The 17821-nt window shown below is 43.0% G+C and overlaps 1 protein-coding gene across 4 annotated transcripts in view; it reads right to left on the reverse strand.

The window, feature by feature from the left end:
• LOC109400406 (polypyrimidine tract-binding protein 2) overlaps positions 1–17821 on the reverse strand; it is a 1522650-nt gene that overhangs the window by 762924 nt on the left and 741905 nt on the right. For 3 of the 4 annotated variants that reach the window (XM_062846598.1, XM_062846603.1, XM_062846594.1), the window contains one exon: positions 16781–17704. The gene's annotated coding sequence lies outside the window, so the exon portion shown is untranslated. Of the gene's footprint in view, positions 1–16780; positions 17708–17821 lie in introns of all 4 variants that reach the window. The other variant, XM_062846595.1, reaches the window with a different exon arrangement.

Genomic DNA, 17821 nt, shown 5'->3' on the forward strand with positions numbered 1-17821 from the left:
AGTATACTGCTGGATGATGCGGCTACCCGAGTGCGTGGAAACAGTGGCGTCGCGTAACCTCACTTTTTACCTGTGCACCGACCCTAAAACTTGCAATTGCAAGGGATTTATGGTCAAAATCTAAATAGAGATGAGTGAAAGCAGTCATTCTCGTCATTTTCTAATTATTACAAGCAAATTTGTTCAAATAATTCGAGCATTTATACTTGGTGCACAGGTAAAAAGTGAGGTTACGCGACGCCACTGCGTGGAAACGAAAAGAACTCCGTGTGAAACTCTGATTTTGGAGTTCTGAACATAGGCTGAAATAATCCAGAAGCCTTGAGTTCAAGGATTCTCTAGGTTTTCCAAAAACTTCCTGGAATATACGCCTCAAGATATGCAGATCAAATTTGGATGTTGGCTGTTTTTGGATGGTTTCATAATACGGCACCATGTAATTCTAGTTTAAGTTTTAGGCGTCCACGAAATTAGTACTCCAAAAAGTTCCTGGAATACAGGACTTGAGATCTACAAGCGCTACCAGTGCTCTGTTGGTAGATTTTCGATACGGTTTTGTCTGTGAAGGCCAGATATAATAAACTAGGGAATGCATTAGGATTAACTTCTCTTTTAGGTCTTTCTAGAACTACTTGTAATTCAGGCCTTGAAATCTACAGATATAACTAGTGATCCATAGGCTGTTTTTAAATGCGGTCTCTATCCGTTGATGTTCACAGAACCAAACAAAATGGGGTGTTGAGCTCATCGTCTATTCTAGATAATGCAACAAGTTCTTATCAAAACCAGTTACCATCCTGTTCCGGCTCCCTTCTCGGGAGCTTCCGAAGCGAACCTCAGTGTCAAACTTCATCAAGGGGAGAAGGCCGTTTTGCCGTCGTTTGGTTGTTCGGATATACACACTCTCGCTCGTCCACCAACATCTCTGTGCGCGCCTAGTGTATATATGTTAATTAAGGCAATTGATTGTGATCGCTTCCCATCGCAGCCAGCGCTCAGAGCTCGGGCTCGAGCTTGGGTCAGCCTCAACTCGTCCATCTATATTGATGAACTGCCTGTCGTTGCGTTGTGTGGCGGTTCATCTCTCGGTCTTCATCATCACCGTCGTCGTCGTCGTTGAAATCGTCATCGCATCGAATTTGCTTGGCTTTTGGGGCGGAGGGTGGTTGTTGTTTGTCTGTTTGAGATGAAATACACTCATCGTGCTGCTGCTAGGAGACTAGCAGATCGGGACGTTTTGACTCCGCGTGGCTTCCCCCCTCCACAACTTGGTGGTTGTCATCTGTTTAAGAGGTTCGTTGTCGCACGAGTCGTGCACAGGCGTTTTTTCGGCGATTTGGAAACGACGACGACGACAACGATGATGAATACAGTGACCCCACAATTTATGAATCGGCAAAAATGACCGCAGTTTATGGATCACTCCATTTGATCAACATGGTGATTCATAAATAGTGTACACTAATTAAGGTGATTCATCGGTGTGGGGTCACTGTATATGGAAAGTGATGATAATTTCTTGGAGTGTTTTGCTGGGAGATTGATGATACGCTGTTGTCAAGGTGAGGAACCCCTAGCGAATGTAATTTATGGAAATGTTTGGAATCGAAATTCGTGAAGGGTCAAGCAGAGCTCAAGGACTTCGGTTGACCATGTGGTGTTTGTTTGAACCTGCATATGATTACATGCATAACCCCAAATTATAAAGTGTATGTCTAATCCCAGCAGCATTCTGAGAGAAACTTTCCCAAACATCCGGAAAAAGCTCTGCCCACCTTCGGGGAGAAACTTTCCGGAGCTTCTAGAAGAAGCTTTTGCAATCATCTGAGAATATGTTCTAAGCATCTAAGCAAAAGCTTCCGAAGCTTTAGGGAGTAGCTTCTCAGAGCTTCTGGAAGAAGCTATCCCAAACTTTTGGGATAGGCTTTCCAAAGAAATAGGTCGTTCCTAGCTTCTGAGAGAAGCTTTTTTAAGCATCTAGGAGAAGCTTTTCTGAGCATCTGGGAAAAGCTTTTGTGAGCTATTGGGAGAAGCTTTTTCAAGCTTCTGGAAGAAGCTTTTAAAGGTTTCAGCAGAAGCCTTTCGGAGCTTCTAGGAGACGCTTTTCTGATCTCCTGCGAGAAGCTTTTCTGAGCTTCTTAGAGAAGTTTTTTTGAGCTTCTGGGGTAGGCTTCCCAAGCTTTAAGGATAGCCTTTCCCAAGCTTCTGAGAGAGGCCTTTTTAAGCTTCTGAAAATAAGCTATCCCAAGCTTTTAGGAGAAGCTTTTCTAAACTTCTGGGAAAAGCTTTTCCAAGCTTCTAGGAGAAGCTTTTCCAAGCTTCTTAGAGATGCTTTTGCAAGCTACTGAGAGAAGGTTTTCGGAGCTTCTAGGAGAAGTTTTTCGGAGCTTCTGGGAGAAGCTTTTCTGAGCTTCTGGGAGAAGCTTTTCTGAGCTTCTGGGATAAGCTTTTACAAGCTTCTGGGAGAAGCTTTTCGAAACTTCTGGGAGAAGATTTTCTACGCTTCTGGTAGAAGCTTTTCTGAGCTTCTGGGAGAAGCTTTTCTGAGCTTCTGGGAGAAGCTCTTCTGAGCTTCTGGGAGCTTCTGGAAGAAGCTTTTCGGAGCTTCGGGGAGATTTTCTGAGCTTAGGAGAAGCTTTCTGAGCTTCTGGGATAAGCCTTCCTGAGCTTCTGGGCAGAAGAGTTTTTGAGCTTCTGGTAGAAGCTTTTCTGAGCTTCTGGGACAAGCTTTCTGAGCCTCTGGTAGAAGCGTTTCTGAGCTTCTGGGAGAAGCTTTTCTGAGCTTCTTGTAGAAGCTTTTCTGAGCTTCTGGGAGAATGTTTTCTGAGCTTCTTGGAGAAACTTTTCTGAGCTTCTGGGAGAAGCTTTTCTAAACTTCTGGGAGAAGCTTTTCTGAGCTTCTGGGAGAAGCTTTTCTGAGCTTCTGGGAGAAGCTTTTCTGAGCTTCTGGGAGAAGCTTTTCTGAGCTTCTGGGAGAAGCTTTTCTGAGCTTCTGGGATAAGCTTTTACAAGCTTCTGGAAGAAGCTTTTCGGAGCTTCTGGGAGATTTTCTGAGCTTAGGAGAAGCTTTCTGAACTTCTGGGATAAGCCTTTCCGAGCTTCTGGGCAGAAGCGTTTTTGAGCTTCTGGTAGAAGCTTTTCTGAGCTTCTGGAACAAGCTTTCTGAGCCTCTGGTAGAAGCTTTTCTGAGCTTCTGACAGAAGCTTTTCTGAGCTTCTGGGGGAAGCTTTTCTGAGCTCCTGGGAGAAGCTTTTCTGAGCTTCTGGGAGAAGCTTTTCTGAGCTTCTGGGAAAAGTCTTTCCAAGCTTCTAAGAGAAGCTTTTCCAAGCTTCTGGGGCCCATATAGCCGAGGCGGTAAACGCACGGGTATTCAGCATGACCATGCTGAGGGTGACGGGTTCGATTCCCGGTCGGTCCAGGATCTTTTCGTAAAGGAAATTTCCTTGACTTCCTTGGGCATAGAGTATCTTCGTGCCTGCCACACGATATACACATGCAAAATGGTCATTGGCAGAGGAAGCTCTCAGTTAATAACTGTGGAAGTGCTCATAGAACACTAAGCTGAGAAGCAGGCTTTGTCCCAGTGAGGACGTTACGCCAAAAAGAGGAGAGGAGGAGGGAGAAGCTTTTCTGAACTTCTGGTAAGTATAAGCTTTTCTGAGCTTCTGGGGGAAGCTTTTCTGAGCTCCTGGGAGAAGCTTTTCTGAGCTTCTGGGAGAAGCTTTTCTGAGCTTCTGGGAAAAGTCTTTCCAAGCTTCTAAGAGAAGCTTTTCCAAGCTTCTGGGGCCCATATAGCCGAGGCGGTAAACGCACGGGTATTCAGCATGACCATGCTGAGGGTGACGGGTTCGATTCCCGGTCGGTCCAGGATCTTTTCGTAAAGGAAATTTCCTTGACTTCCTTGGGCATAGAGTATCTTCGTGCCTGCCACACGATATACACATGCAAAATGGTCATTGGCAGAGGAAGCTCTCAGTTAATAACTGTGGAAGTGCTCATAGAACACTAAGCTGAGAAGCAGGCTTTGTCCCAGTGAGGACGTTACGCCAAAAAGAGGAGAGGAGGAGGGAGAAGCTTTTCTGAACTTCTGGTAAGTATAAGCTTTTCTGAGCTTCTGGGAGAAGTTTTTCGCAGCTTCTAGGAGAAGCTTTTCGGAGCTTCTGGGAAAAGCTTTTCTGAGCTTTCTGAGCTCCGGTTTTTGTGAAGAATGCCTAGAATCTTTTCGGAATTCCGTAGAAAATCCCCTTAGGATTTCGATAAGAATTGATTCAGAATAGATAAGAATCCTGTCACGATTTAGATGAGAATCTTGTCAGGATTCTAATGAAAAACCTATGGGAATTCTATGGAGAATTCCCTTAGATTCTCCTCAGGATTTTTCGGAGAAGTTTCTCGGGATTCTAATAAGATTCCTCTCAGAATTTTATTAAACTCTCTCAGGATTTTGAGGAGAGTCCTCTCAGGATTTTGATGGATTTTCAAGATTTTGATGAGAATCCTCTCAGGATTCTGAGGAGAATCCTCTGAATATTCTGTGGAGAATGCTCTTAGGATTATGAGGAGAATCCTCTCAGGATTTTGACGAGATTACTTTCAAGATTCCGACGAGAAACATTTCAGAATTACGAGAAACCTTTCAGGATTTTGAAGAGATTCCTCTCAGGATTCCAAGTAAATTTCTCGCAGGATTCCGAGGAGAATCTTCTCCGGATTCTGAGCAAAATCCTCTCAGGATACTAAGCAGAATTCTGTCAGGATTCTGAGCAGAACTCTTTCAGGATTCTTATAAAAGTCCTCTCAGGATTCTGAGAGGAATCCTCTCAGAATTCTGAGGAGAATCATCGCAGAATTCTGAGATGAATCGTATCAGGATGCTGAAGTGAATGCTTTTAGCATTTTGATGAGTGTTCTGGAGGATCGACTGAGGATTTTAATCTACGATTTAAACGGTTTCGCAGTCTTTTCATATGGGAAACGACGAGAAACATTTCAGAATTACGAGAAACCTTTCAGGATTTTGAAGAGATTCCTCTCAGGATTCCTAGTAGATTTCTCGCAGGATTCCGAGGAGAATCTTCTCCGGATTCTGAGCAAAATCCTCTCAGGATACTAAGCAGAATTCTGTCAGGATTCTGAGCAGAACTCTTTCAGGATTCTTATAAAAGTCCTCTCAGGATTCTGAGAGGAATCCTCTCAGAATTCTGAGGATAATCATCGCAGAATTCTGAGATGAATCGTATCAGGATGCTGAAGTGAATGCTTTTAGCATTTTGATGAGTGTTCTGGAGGATCGACTGAGGATTTTAAACTACGATTTAAACGGTTTCGCAGTCTTTTCATATGGGAAAACGAGGTTTATTATTTGCCCGATGTTTCGACACTGGGGTTTTGTGTCATCTTAAGGGGTACTAAAATTTAATACATGTACTAATTTGATACAATCTACGGATACAGTTAGACGAAACATTAGACCAAACACGAAAAATAAATGTAAGTAATTCAGACGAATTGTGTATCCGTAGATTGTATCATATAAGTACATGTATTAAATTTTAGTACCCCTGAAGATGACACAAAACCCCAGTGTCGAAACGTCGGGCAAATAATAAACCTCGTTTTCCCATATGAAAAGACTGCGTAGCCGTTCAAATCGTAGATTCTGATGAGTATCCTTTCAGAATCCTGGGAAGAATCCTCTCAGCATTCTGACGGGTTTTTATTCTGACGAGGATTCTGACGAGAATCCTAGCAGAATTCTGATGAGAATCCTAGCAGAATTCTGATGAGAATCCTAGCAGAATTCTGACGAAAATCCTATGTGGATTCTGAGCAGAATTCTCTCAAGATTCTAAGGAGAATGCTCTCAGGATTCTTGAAGAATCTTCTGTTCTCAGGGATCTGTTTTGGTTATTTCTTTAGAAATTTATGTTAAAGCCTCCTAAAATTTGTTATTGAATACCTCCGGAAATTCTTTAAGCAATAGGCCTTTTACATATTTAGAAATAATTCCAGCATTTATTTTAGAAATTTTGCAGGCGATAAAGTTTAATTTGGAATTGAATTGAATTGATGAGCTCGTTTCATACTATTGTTTAACTGTGAAGATTTGAAGAGTTAATTTGTAAATAACATATTATTTCAGAAACTTTAATAATCGTAGACGTTATTCATTGTTATATTTTTTGTTTGCTCAGTCTTTAGTTTTCGCGTGGAAAAGCGGTCGGTTGTGGACGGCGGTTTGTGTATATAGATCCATTATCAGATCGTATCACCGACCATTTGGATGAATCCTAGATCGATCGGATACCCTTCCCTACTGAGACAAACGTGGAGATGCAGCGTTTCTAGGTCTCTATAACAACGTTTGTCTTACTAACATTCCTTCCCATCCTCTATGAATTACAAAATAATTGGTGGAGTGATTTCCAATGAAATTGCCAATGGTATTATCAAAGGCATTGTCGGAATATAACAATTATAAATTAATTGCTAATGGAATTTCTGAAACAAAAATAGGAGCAATAACTCCTTAAGAAGTGCCGTAAATTCTGAAAAAATCCTAATTATTGAAAACAAAATAAAGAAATTACTGAAGAATTGGCCAAGGAAATTCCTTATCGATTTTTTTAAGGAGTTCTGAAAGAAATTGCCATAAGAATAACTCAAGATACTTTCGGATGAAATCCCGATGCTGTTGACCTGAGGAATTCCTGAAATTGTTTTATTCCGTGTTATTTTGTTGTCATGTTGTTTTTAGTTTTGTTCAAATGACATGTTATCATTCAAAGCGAGTGTCACTATTGGACTAGTAGCATAGCGGTATTGCGTTTTGTCTCTTAAGTTTCCAAACAATTTACCATAGAAATTTTTGAACAAATTTTCTACGAAATGTCCTTTAAAATTTCCGGAGAAGCTTTTAATAAAAAAAATGCCGGGAAATTCTTAAGAAGTTGCATTAGAAAATCCTAAAAGAATTGGGCAACAATTCCCAAAAAAATTGTCGCAATAGTTTTTATACACTATAATTTTTATGTCGAAGGAATTCCAGAACCAATTGCTTATAGAATTCCTGAAAATATTGTCGGATGTATTCCTACAGGAATTACCGGAAATAATAGAACGTAACTGTTTAAAAAAAACATAAAGCAGAGATTTGTAATAGTATTCTAATTATTCGACTTTCCTTCCAATTGTAATTGTAAAAGTCCAGAACGTTGAAGCAAGAATAGCGTTCAATATCATGGCACGCAACAGTTCTGTGCTACGGGCATTTGCAATTTCTATACATACTATCGGTGCGGCGTTTGAACTCCCGAGAATCCCGAGCAACGATATGTTTCGTTTCCAATAAGAATGCCAACTTCAGATTCCCTGCCGGGTCCGAATGCAAGCATCAAAACCACGTCTTCTAGCTGTTGTTTTTCCTGTTCCTCCCTCATCATCTCGTCAATCCCGACCAAGAACGTTCTACCGCAGTTAATTATTTCCCATACGAAGCACACATACAGACATACCCATACATACTTTACAGAATATGTAGGCTCTCGGTGCGTTTCGGTTCTATTCTCTCTCCCATCATCGATATCGATATGATGATATGCTACACCGTCGTCGTCGGTGCGGTCGGTGGTGGCTTTATAGCAACCAGGGTACCGCATTTAGTTATTCTCGGTAATAACTATTCCAACAATTCGACCTGAGTTGAGTTCGCAGTTCGTAACCCCACTTTACCAACAACGCAAATAGACAAACATAATCAAGCCAGTTCCAGTTGAACGCGTCGGCCTCATCGTCGATGGTCGCCACCGACGCCGACGGCGACGTGGTTGGTGGCTGATGTGAGGTGTACTAGTTGGAACCTTTGGAATTCGCTTCCTACAACTGGGGAAGTCAATTCCGGCGGTGAAGCAAACCATCGAAACTGAAAGGCATCTTGGAATTGTGTAAGATGGTTGGGTTTTAGAACCTAAGCTACGTTCTAGGGTGTTATTGTTGTTGCAATGGAATCTATTTTTCTATTAATCTATTTTTCTATCAATTAGAAATGTCTTTTGGAAAGGTTAAACGTGAGCCTTAAACTTTCATTTTGTTTTTCCAGTAAATTTCACACAGAAGCATGAAGAAGCTCATTACAGAAGTTTGGAGAATCCACTCAGGATTCTGAGAAAAACCCTCTCAGGATTCTAATGAAAATCCTCTTGGGAAGTTTGGAGAATCCACTCAGGATTTTAAGGGGAACCCTCTCTGGATTCTGAGATGAATCCCCACAGGATTCTGAGGAAAATCCTCTCAGAATTCTGAGGAAAATCTTCTCAGGATTATGAGGAGAATTCTCTCAGGATTCTGAGGAGAATGATCTCAGGATTCTGAGGAGAATGCTCTAAGGACTCTGAGGAGAATCCTTTCAGAATTCTGAGGAGAATGTTTCCAGGATTCTAAGATTTTTTTCAGGAATCTGAGGAGAATCCGTCCAGGATTCTGAGGAGAACCCTTTCAGGATTCTGAGTAAAAACCTTTCAGGATACTGAGCAGAATCCTCTCAGGATTCTGAAGAGTATCCTGTTAGGATTCTAAAAAAATCCTGTAAGGACTCTCGGGATTCTGAGGAGAATTCTCTCAGGATTCTGAGGAGAATGTTTCCAGGATTCTAAGATTTTTTTTCAGGATTCTGAGGAGAATCCGTACAGGATTCTGAAGAGAATCCTCTCAGGAAACAAAGTAAAAACCTTTCAGGATACTGAGCAGAATCCTCTCAGGATTCTGAGGATAATCCCCTCAGGATTCTGAGGAGAATTCTCTCAGGATTCTGAGGAATATCCTCTCAGGGTTTCGAGAAGAGTCCTCTCAGGATTCTCAGGAGAATCCTCTCAGAATTCTGAAGAGAATCATCTCAGAATTCTGAGGAGAATCCTCTCAGGATTTTAAGAAGAATGCTGTCAAGATTCTGTGGAAGATCCTCACAGGATTCTGAGAGGAGAAGAATTCTGTGAAGAATCCTCTCAGGATTCTGAGGAGAATCCTCTCCAGATTCTGAGGAGAATCCTTTCAGGATTCTGAGGAGAATGTTTCCAGGATTCTAAGATTATTTCAGGAATCTGAGGAGAATCCGTCCAGGATTCTGAGGAGAATCCGTCCAGGATTCTGAGGAGAATCCGTCCAGGATTCTGAGGAGAATCCTTTCAGGATTCTGAGTAAAAACCTTTCAGGATACAGAGCAGAATCCTCTCAGGATTCTGAGGAGAATCCTGTCAGGATTCTAAGAAAATCCTGTAAGGACTCGCAGGATTCTGAGGAGAACCCTCTCAGGATTCTAAGGAGAATCCTCTCAGGATTCTGAGGAGAATTCTCTCAGGATTCTGAGGAGAATTCTCTCAGGATTCTGAGGAGAATCCTCTCAGGATTCTAAGGAGAATCCTCTCAGGATTCTGAGGAGAATCCTCTCAGGATTCTGAGGAGAATCCTCTCAGGATTCTGAGGAGAAATCCTCTCAGGATTCTGAGGAGAATCCTCTCAGGATTCTGAGGAGAATCCTCTCAGGATTCTGAGGAGAATCCTCTTAGGATTCTAAGGAGAATCTTCACAGGGTTCTGAGGAGAATCCTCTCAGGATTCTGAGGAGAACCCTCTCAGGATTCTGAGGAGAATCCTCTCAGGATTCTGAGGAGAATCCTCTCAGGATTCTGAGGAGAATCCTCTCAGGATTCTGAGGAGAACCCTCTCAGGATTCTGAGGAGAATCCGCTCAGGAATCTGAGGAGAACCCTCTCAGGATTCTGAGGAGAATCCTCTCAGGATTCTGCGGAGAATTCTCTCAGGATTCTGCGGAGAATTCACTCAGGATTCTGAGGAGAATCCTTCCAGAATTCTGAGGAGAATCCTCTCAGGATTCTGTAGAGAATCCTTCCAGGATTCTGAGGAGAATCCTTCCAGGATTCTGAGGAGAATCCTTCCAGGATTCTGAGGAGAATCCTTCCAGGATTCTGAGGAGAATCCATCCAGGATTCTGAGGAGAATCCTTCCAGGATTCTGAGGAGAATCCTTCCAGGATTCTGAGGAGAATCCTTCCAGGATTCTGAGGAGAATCCTTCCAGGATTCTGAGGAGAATCCTTCCAGGATTCTGAGGAGAATCCTTCCAGGATTCTGAGGAGAATCCTTCCAGGATTCTGAGGAGAATCCTTCCAGGATTCTGAGGAGAATCCTTCCAGGATTCTGAGGAGAATCCTTCCAGGATCCTGAGGAGAATCCTTCCAGGATCCTGAGGAGAATCCTTCCAGGATCCTGAGGAGAATCCTTCCAGGATCCTGAGGAGAATCCTTCCAGGATTCTGAGGAGAATCCTTCCAGGATTCTGAGGAGAATCCTTCCAGGATTCTGAGGAGAATCCTTCCAGGATTCTGAGGAGAATCCTTCCAGGATTCTGAGGAGAATCCTTCCAGGATTCTGAGGAGAATCCTTCCAGGATTCTGAGGAGAATCCTTCCAGGATTCTGAGGAGAATCCTTCCAGGATTCTGAGGAGAATCCTTCCAGGATTCTGAGGAGAATCCTTCCAGGATTCTGAGGAGAATCCTTCCAGGATTCTGAGGAGAATCCTTCCAGGATTCTGAGGAGAATCCTTCCAGGATTCTGAGGAGAATCCTTCCAGGATTCTGAGGAGAATCCTTCCAGGATTCTGAGGAGAATCCTTCTAGGGTTCTGAGGAGAATCCTTCCAGGATTCTGAGGAGAATCCTTCCAGGATTCTGAGGAGAATCCTTCCAGGATTCTGAGGAGAATCCTTCCAGGATTCTGAGGAGAATCCTTCCAGGATTCTGAGGAGAATCCTTCCAGGATTCTGAGGAGAATACTTCCAGGATTCTGAGGAGAATCCTTCCAGGATTCTGAGGAGAATCCTTCCAGGATTCTGAGGAGAATCCTTCCAGGATTCTGAGGAGAATCCTTCCAGGATTCTGAGGAGAATCCTTCCAGGATTCTGAGGAGAATCCTTCCAGGATTCTGAGGAGAATCCTTCCAGGATTCTGAGGAGAATCCTTCCAGGATTCTGAGGAGAATCCTTCCAGGATTCTGAGGAGAATCCTTCCAGGATTCTGAGGAGAATCCTTCCAGGATTCTGAGGAGAATCCTTCCAGGATTCTGAGGAGAATCCTTCCAGGATTCTGAGGAGAATCCTTCCAGGATTCTGAGGAGAATCCTTCCAGGATTCTGAGGAGAATCCTTCCAGGATTCTGAGGAGAATCCTTCCAGGATTCTGAGGAGAATCCTTCCAGGATTCTGAGGAGAATCCTTCCAGGATTCTGAGGAGAATCCTTCCAGGATTCTGAGGAGAATCCTTCCAGGATTCTGAGGAGAATCCTTCCAGGATTCTGAGGAGAATCCTTCCAGGATTCTGAGGAGAATCCTTCCAGGATTCTGAGGAGAATCCTTCCAGGATTCTGAGGAGAATCCTTCCAGGATTCTGAGGAGAATCCTTCCAGGATTCTGAGGAGAATCCTTCCAGGATTCTGAGGAGAATCCTTCCAGGATTCTGAGGAGAATCCTTCCAGGATTCTGAGGAGAATCCTTCCAGGATTCTGAGGAGAATCCTTCCAGGATCCTGAGGAGAATCCTTCCAGGATTCTGAGGGGAATCCTTCCAGGATTCTGAGGAGAATCCTTCCAGGATTCTGAGGAGAATCCTTCCAGGATTCTGAGGAGAATCCTTCCAGGATTCTGAGGAGAATCCTTCCAGGATTCTGAGGAGAATCCTTCCAGGATTCTGAGGAGAATCCTTCCAGGATTCTGAGGAGAATCCTTCCAGGATTCTGAGGAGAATCCTTCCAGGATTCTGAGGAGAATCCTTCCAGGATTCTGAGGAGAATCCTTCCAGGATTCTGAGGAGAATCCTTCCAGGATTCTGAGGAGAATCCTTCCAGGATTCTGAGGAGAATCCTTCCAGGATTCTGAGGAGAATCCTTCCAGGATTCTGAGGAGAATCCTTCCAGGATTCTGAGGAGAATCCTTCCAGGATTCTGAGGAGAATCCTTCCAGGATTCTGAGGAGAATCCTTCCAGGATTCTGAGGAGAATCCTTCCAGGATTCTGAGGAGAATCCTTCCAGGATTCTGAGGAGAATCCTTCCAGGATTCTGAGGAGAATCCTTCCAGGATTCTGAGGAGAATCCTTCCAGGATTCTGAGGAGAATCCTTCCAGGATTCTGAGGAGAATCCTTCCAGGATTCTGAGGAGAATCCTTCCAGGATTCTGAGGAGAATCCTTCCAGGATTCTGAGGAGAATCCTTCCAGGATTCTGAGGAGAATCCTTCCAGGATTCTGAGGAGAATCCTTCCAGGATTCTCAGGAGAATCTTCTCAGAATACTGAGGAGAATCCTTTCAGGATTCTGAGGGGAATTATCTCAAGATTCTGAGGAGAATCCTCTCAGGATTCTGAGGAGAATCTACGCAGGATTCTCAGGAGAATCCAGTCAGGATTCTGAGGTTAATCCTGTCAGGATTCTGAGGAGAATCCTATCAGGATTCTGAGGTGAATCATCTCAGGATTCTGCGGAGAATCCTCTCAGGATTCTATGGAGAATCCTTTCAGGATTCTGAGGAGAATCTTGTCAGGATTCTGACGAGAACCTTCTCGAGGTTTAGAGGAGAATCCTCCCAGGAGTTTGAACAAAATCTTTTCAGAATTCTGAACAGATTCCTCTTAGGATTCTAACGAAAATTCACTAAGGAGTCTAACGAGAATCCTCGCAGGACTCTAACGAGGATTCTCTCAGGACTCTGTCTAGAATTCTCTCAGGATTTTTTTTATAGAAGCCTCTCAAGATTCTGAATAGATTCCTCTCAGGATTCTGACGAGAATTCTTTCAGGATTCTGAAGTAAATAAGCTTAGGATTCTAACGAAAATCCTCGCAGGATTCTAACGAGGATCCTCTCAGTACTCTGTCGAGAATCCTCTCAGGATTTTTAAGAGAATCCTCTCAGGATTCTGAAGAGAATCCACTCAGGATTCTCAGGAGAATCCATTCAGGATTCTCAGGAGAATCTTCTCAGGATTCTGAGGAGAATCCTCTCAGGATTCTGAGGGGAATTATCTCAAGATTCTGAGGAGAATCCTCTCAGGATTCTAAGGAGAATCTACTCAGGATTCTGAGGGAAATCCACTCAGGATTCTGAGGTAAATCCTCTCAGGATTCTGAGGAGAATCCTGTCAGGATTTTGAGGAAAATCCTCTCAGGATTCTGACGAGAATCCTCTCAGGATTCTGACGAAAATCCTCTCAGGATTCTGACGAGAATCCTCTCAGGAATCTGACGAGAATCCTCTCAGGATTCTGACGATAATCCTCTCAGGATTCTGACGAGAATCTTCTCAGGATTCTGACGAGAATCCTCTCAGGATTCTGACGAGAATCCTCTCAGGATTCTGACGAGAATCTTCTCAGGATTCTGACGAGAATCCTCTCAGGATTCTGACGAGAATCTTCTCAGGATTCTGACGAGAATCCTCTTAGGATTCTGACGAGAATCCTCTCAGGATTCTGACGAGAATCCTCTCAGGAATCTGACGAGAATCCTCTCAGGATTCTGACGAGAATCCACTCAGGAATCTGACGAGAATCCTCTCATGATTCTGACGATAATCCTCTCAGAATTCTGACGAGAATCTTCTCAGGATTCTGACGAGAATCCTCTCAGGATTCTGACGAGAATCTTCTCAGGATTCTGACGACAATCCTCTCAGGATTCTGACGAGAATCCTCTCAGGATTCTGACGAGCATTCACTCAGGATTCTGAGGAGGATCCTCTCAGGATTCGGACGAGAACCTTCTCGGGATTCAGAGGAGAATCCTCTCAGGATTCTGAACAAAATCCTCTCAGGATTCTGATCAGATTCCTCTCAGCATTCAGACGAAAATTCACTAAGGAGTTTAAAGAGAATCCTTGCAGGATTCTAAGGAGGATCCTCTCAGGACTCTGTCGAGAATTCTCTCAGGATTTGAAAGAGAATCCTCTCAGGATTCTAACGAGAATCCTCTCAGGATTCTAATAAGAATCCTTTCAGGATTCTAACGAGAATCCTTTCAGGATTGTAACGAGAATCCTCTCAGGATTCTAACGAGAATCCTCTTAGGATTCTAACGAGAATCCTCTCAGGATTCTAACGAGAATCCTCTTAGGATTCTAACGAGAATCCTCCCAGGATTCTAACAAGAATCCTCTCAGGATTCTGAGGTCAATCCTCTCAGTATTCTGAGGAGAATCCTCTCAGGATTCTGAGGAGAATCCTCTCAGGATTCTAACGAGAATTCTCTCAGGATTCTAATGAGAATCCTTTCAGGATTCTAACCATAATCCTCTCAGGATTCTAACGAGAGTCCTCTAAGGAATCTGAGGTCAATCTTCTCAGTATTCTGACGGGAATCCTCCCAGGATTCTGAGGAGAATCCTCTCAGGATTGAAAGGAGAATCCTCTCAGGATTCTAATGAGACCCTCTCAGGATTCTAACGAGAATCCTCTCAGGATTCTAACGAGAATCCTCTCAGGATTCTAACGAGAGTCCTCTCAGGATTCTAACGAGAATCCTCTCAGGATTTTAACGAGAATTCTCCCAGGATTCTAACGAGAGTCCTCTAAGGATTCTGAGGTCAATCCTCTCAGTATTCTGAGGAGAATCCTCCCAGGATTCTGAGGAGAATCCTCTCAGGACTCTAACGAGAATTCTCTCAGGATTCTAATGAGAATCCTCTCAGGATTCTAACGAGAGTCCCCTCAGGATTCTAACGAGAATCCTCTCAGGATTCTAACGAGAATCCTCTTAGGATTCTAACGAAAATCCTCTCAGGATTCTAACGAGAGTCCTCTAAGGATTCTGAGGTCAATCTTCTCAGTATTCTGACGAGAATCCTCCCAGGATTCTGAGAAGAATCCTCTCAGGATTTAAAGGAGAATCCTCTCAGGATTTTGACGAGAATCCTCTCAGGATTCTGACGAGAATCCTCTCAGGATTCTGACGAGAATCCTCTCAGGATCCTGACAAGAATCCCCGCAGGATTTTGACGAGAATCCTCTCTGGATTCTGAGGAGAATCCTCTCAGGATTTTGACGAGAATCCTCTCAGGATTCTGACGAGAATACTGAAAGGATTCTGACGAGAATACACTCATTACGAGAATATTCTCAGGATTATGACGAGAATACTCTCAGGATTTTGATAAGAATCCTCTCAGGATTCTGTCGAGAACCTTCTCAGGATTCTGTGGAGAAATCCTGTGAGGATTTGAACAGAATCCGTTTAGGATTCTGACGAGAATCCTCGCTAGATTTTGACGAGAATCCACTCAGGACTCTGTCGAGAATCTTCTCAGGATTCTGACGACAAACCTCTCAGGATCCTGGACTAGAATCCTCGCAAGATTTTGACGAGAATCCTCTAAGGATTATGAAAAGAATTCTCTCAGGATTCTGACGAAACTCTTCTTTCAGAATTCTGACGAGAATCCTGTCAGGACTCGGGCGAGAATCCTTTCTGGACTTGGACGAGAATCCTCTAAGGATTTTAAGGAAAATTCTCTCGGAATTCTTACGAGAATTCTTTCGGGATTTTGGTGAGAATCCTCTCAGATTTCTGACGAGAATCATCTTAACATTCTGACGAGAATCCTCCCATGATTTGAACAAGATTTTCTCATGATTCTGACAAGCACCTTCGCAGGATTGAGAGGAGAATAATCTCAGGATTCCGACGAGAATTTTTTCAGGATTCTGTCGAGATTTCTCTTATAATTCTGTGGAGTGTTCTCTCAGGATTCTGACGAAAATTCTATAATGATTCTGACGAGAATCTTCTCAGGAAGCTGACGAGAATTCTCTCAAGATTCTGAGGAGAATCCTCTTAGAGTTTTGATAAGAATCCTCTCAAGATTTGTTACGAAAATTCTCTCAGAACTCTGTCAAGATTTCTCCCAGGATTCTGACGAGAATCTTCCCAGGATTCTTAGGAGAATTCTCTCGGGATTTTTCTAGCGAGAATCCTCTCAGGAGTATGAGAAGTAAGTTCCTTCCAAAGATTCTGAGGACAATCTTCCCAGGATCCTGACGGGAATCTCTCCAGGTTTTTAGGAGAATACTTCTAGAATTACGAGGGGAATCTTTCCAGGATTCTGAGAAGAATCCTACCAGGAATCCCGAGAGGAATCTTCTCAGAATCTTAAATAAGTCTCGTCAGAATCCTGAGAGGATTTTTGTTTGAATTTTGAGAAGATTCTCATCAAAATCCTGAGAAGATTTATGACAGAAACCTCCACAGATTTCTCCACATAATCCTTCCACTAGATTACAGAAGAAACTCTAGCAAGCTTCCAGGAGAATCCTTCGCAAACTTTCGAGACTCGTTTTTCCATGTCTTCGGATGAAGTCTTCCGAAGTATATTGGAGGTGCTTATTAAAATTTCGTGGAACAGTTTTTCCAAGTTTTCGGAGAGTATTTTTCAGCGGTTCGAAGACAATTCACTAGAATTCTTTGAGAAGGATGTTCATACTTAATAGAGAAGTTCCTGAAGTTTTCTAGGTTATTAGTTGTACATATAAATTTTCGTAATAAACGTGGTACATATTCGAATTCATATAAATTTATCGGTAGTAACAAATCTCAAAGTAAGCAACCCATCTCTGTGATATTCGGTGAAAATCCAACTTTCCGCTCGAATTTTCACCGCTCAACTACGGAATCGATCGTTTTGTGTGCGCGATCGTTCATATAGTAGAGAACAAAAAAAGGAGATGAGTTTTGCTTACCCAAGTTTAAGAAAAATTGCACATATATGTGCTGTCGCTTCCAGGAACGAAATTCGATAGGTGCAGAATGTTATAGATGAGAAACTGAATCTCGGCTACGCTGCTTACGTTTTGTTGTGTACGTCTGGATCTGCAGAACTGATTGCACTTGGTTTTCTTTCGCTTTCCTTCCGAAGGACTGCTGATTGTAGATCACTTTTTTATTCGAGTTACGGTTTTGAACTTGACAGTATCACACACACTTTAGAACTTCAGGCTTATTTTCAATAAGATTTTTGATTAGATTTTGATTGATTGATTGATATAACGCTTCTTTGATTGTGGAACGCAATACTTTTCTTCTGTTTACGTTTGTAACACTACTAGATTTTCTCTCTTTTTCACGCAAAATAAATTCTTCTGTGGCAAATTTAACTAACAAAGATCACCGATGGGATTGTTACCGCTGCAATACAGACAGACGGGGTTACACCGAAAAAGGGGGAAGACACTTTTCCTTTCAATGATTGTTTTAACGCTTTAACTGCAATACTCTCTCTTTCTTTCTCTCTCTTTCGCTCGCTCTGAGACGTCGTCGATCGAGACTGTTAGCACGGGTTCCACTTTTGTTTTCAACAATTTCCTGGAGAAAGGAAGGGACAAACTCCTCCACACAATAAAGGGTTACGAGGATAAGAGAGACACAAGGAACACAGACAGAAAACAGATTGCACAGTTTCACAAATATTCTGCAAACCGCCCACACAATCGACGCGACAACACTGGATCGATACGCTAGGACAACAACAGAACACAGAAAAAAACTTGGTTTTAGATGAACGCGACTGGATTGTGGATTATTTTCGGGGTGTGTGATTCCGAAGGCACACTACGCAAAACTGACGGCGCGACACTGTGCTCTGGGCTGGACCCGCGTGCGCGCTGCTGCTGGAAAGAGGAGAGAAGAGAAGAGAAACGGTGGATCAACACACGCAGACACCGCGTGGAGGCAGAGGCGCCGGAGACACCGAGGAGAGGCTGATGCTGGTGGTGTTGCGACAA

This window comes from Aedes albopictus, chromosome 1, assembly GCF_035046485.1.
Source record: "Aedes albopictus strain Foshan chromosome 1, AalbF5, whole genome shotgun sequence".
Lineage (NCBI taxonomy): Eukaryota > Metazoa > Arthropoda > Insecta > Diptera > Culicidae > Aedes > Aedes albopictus.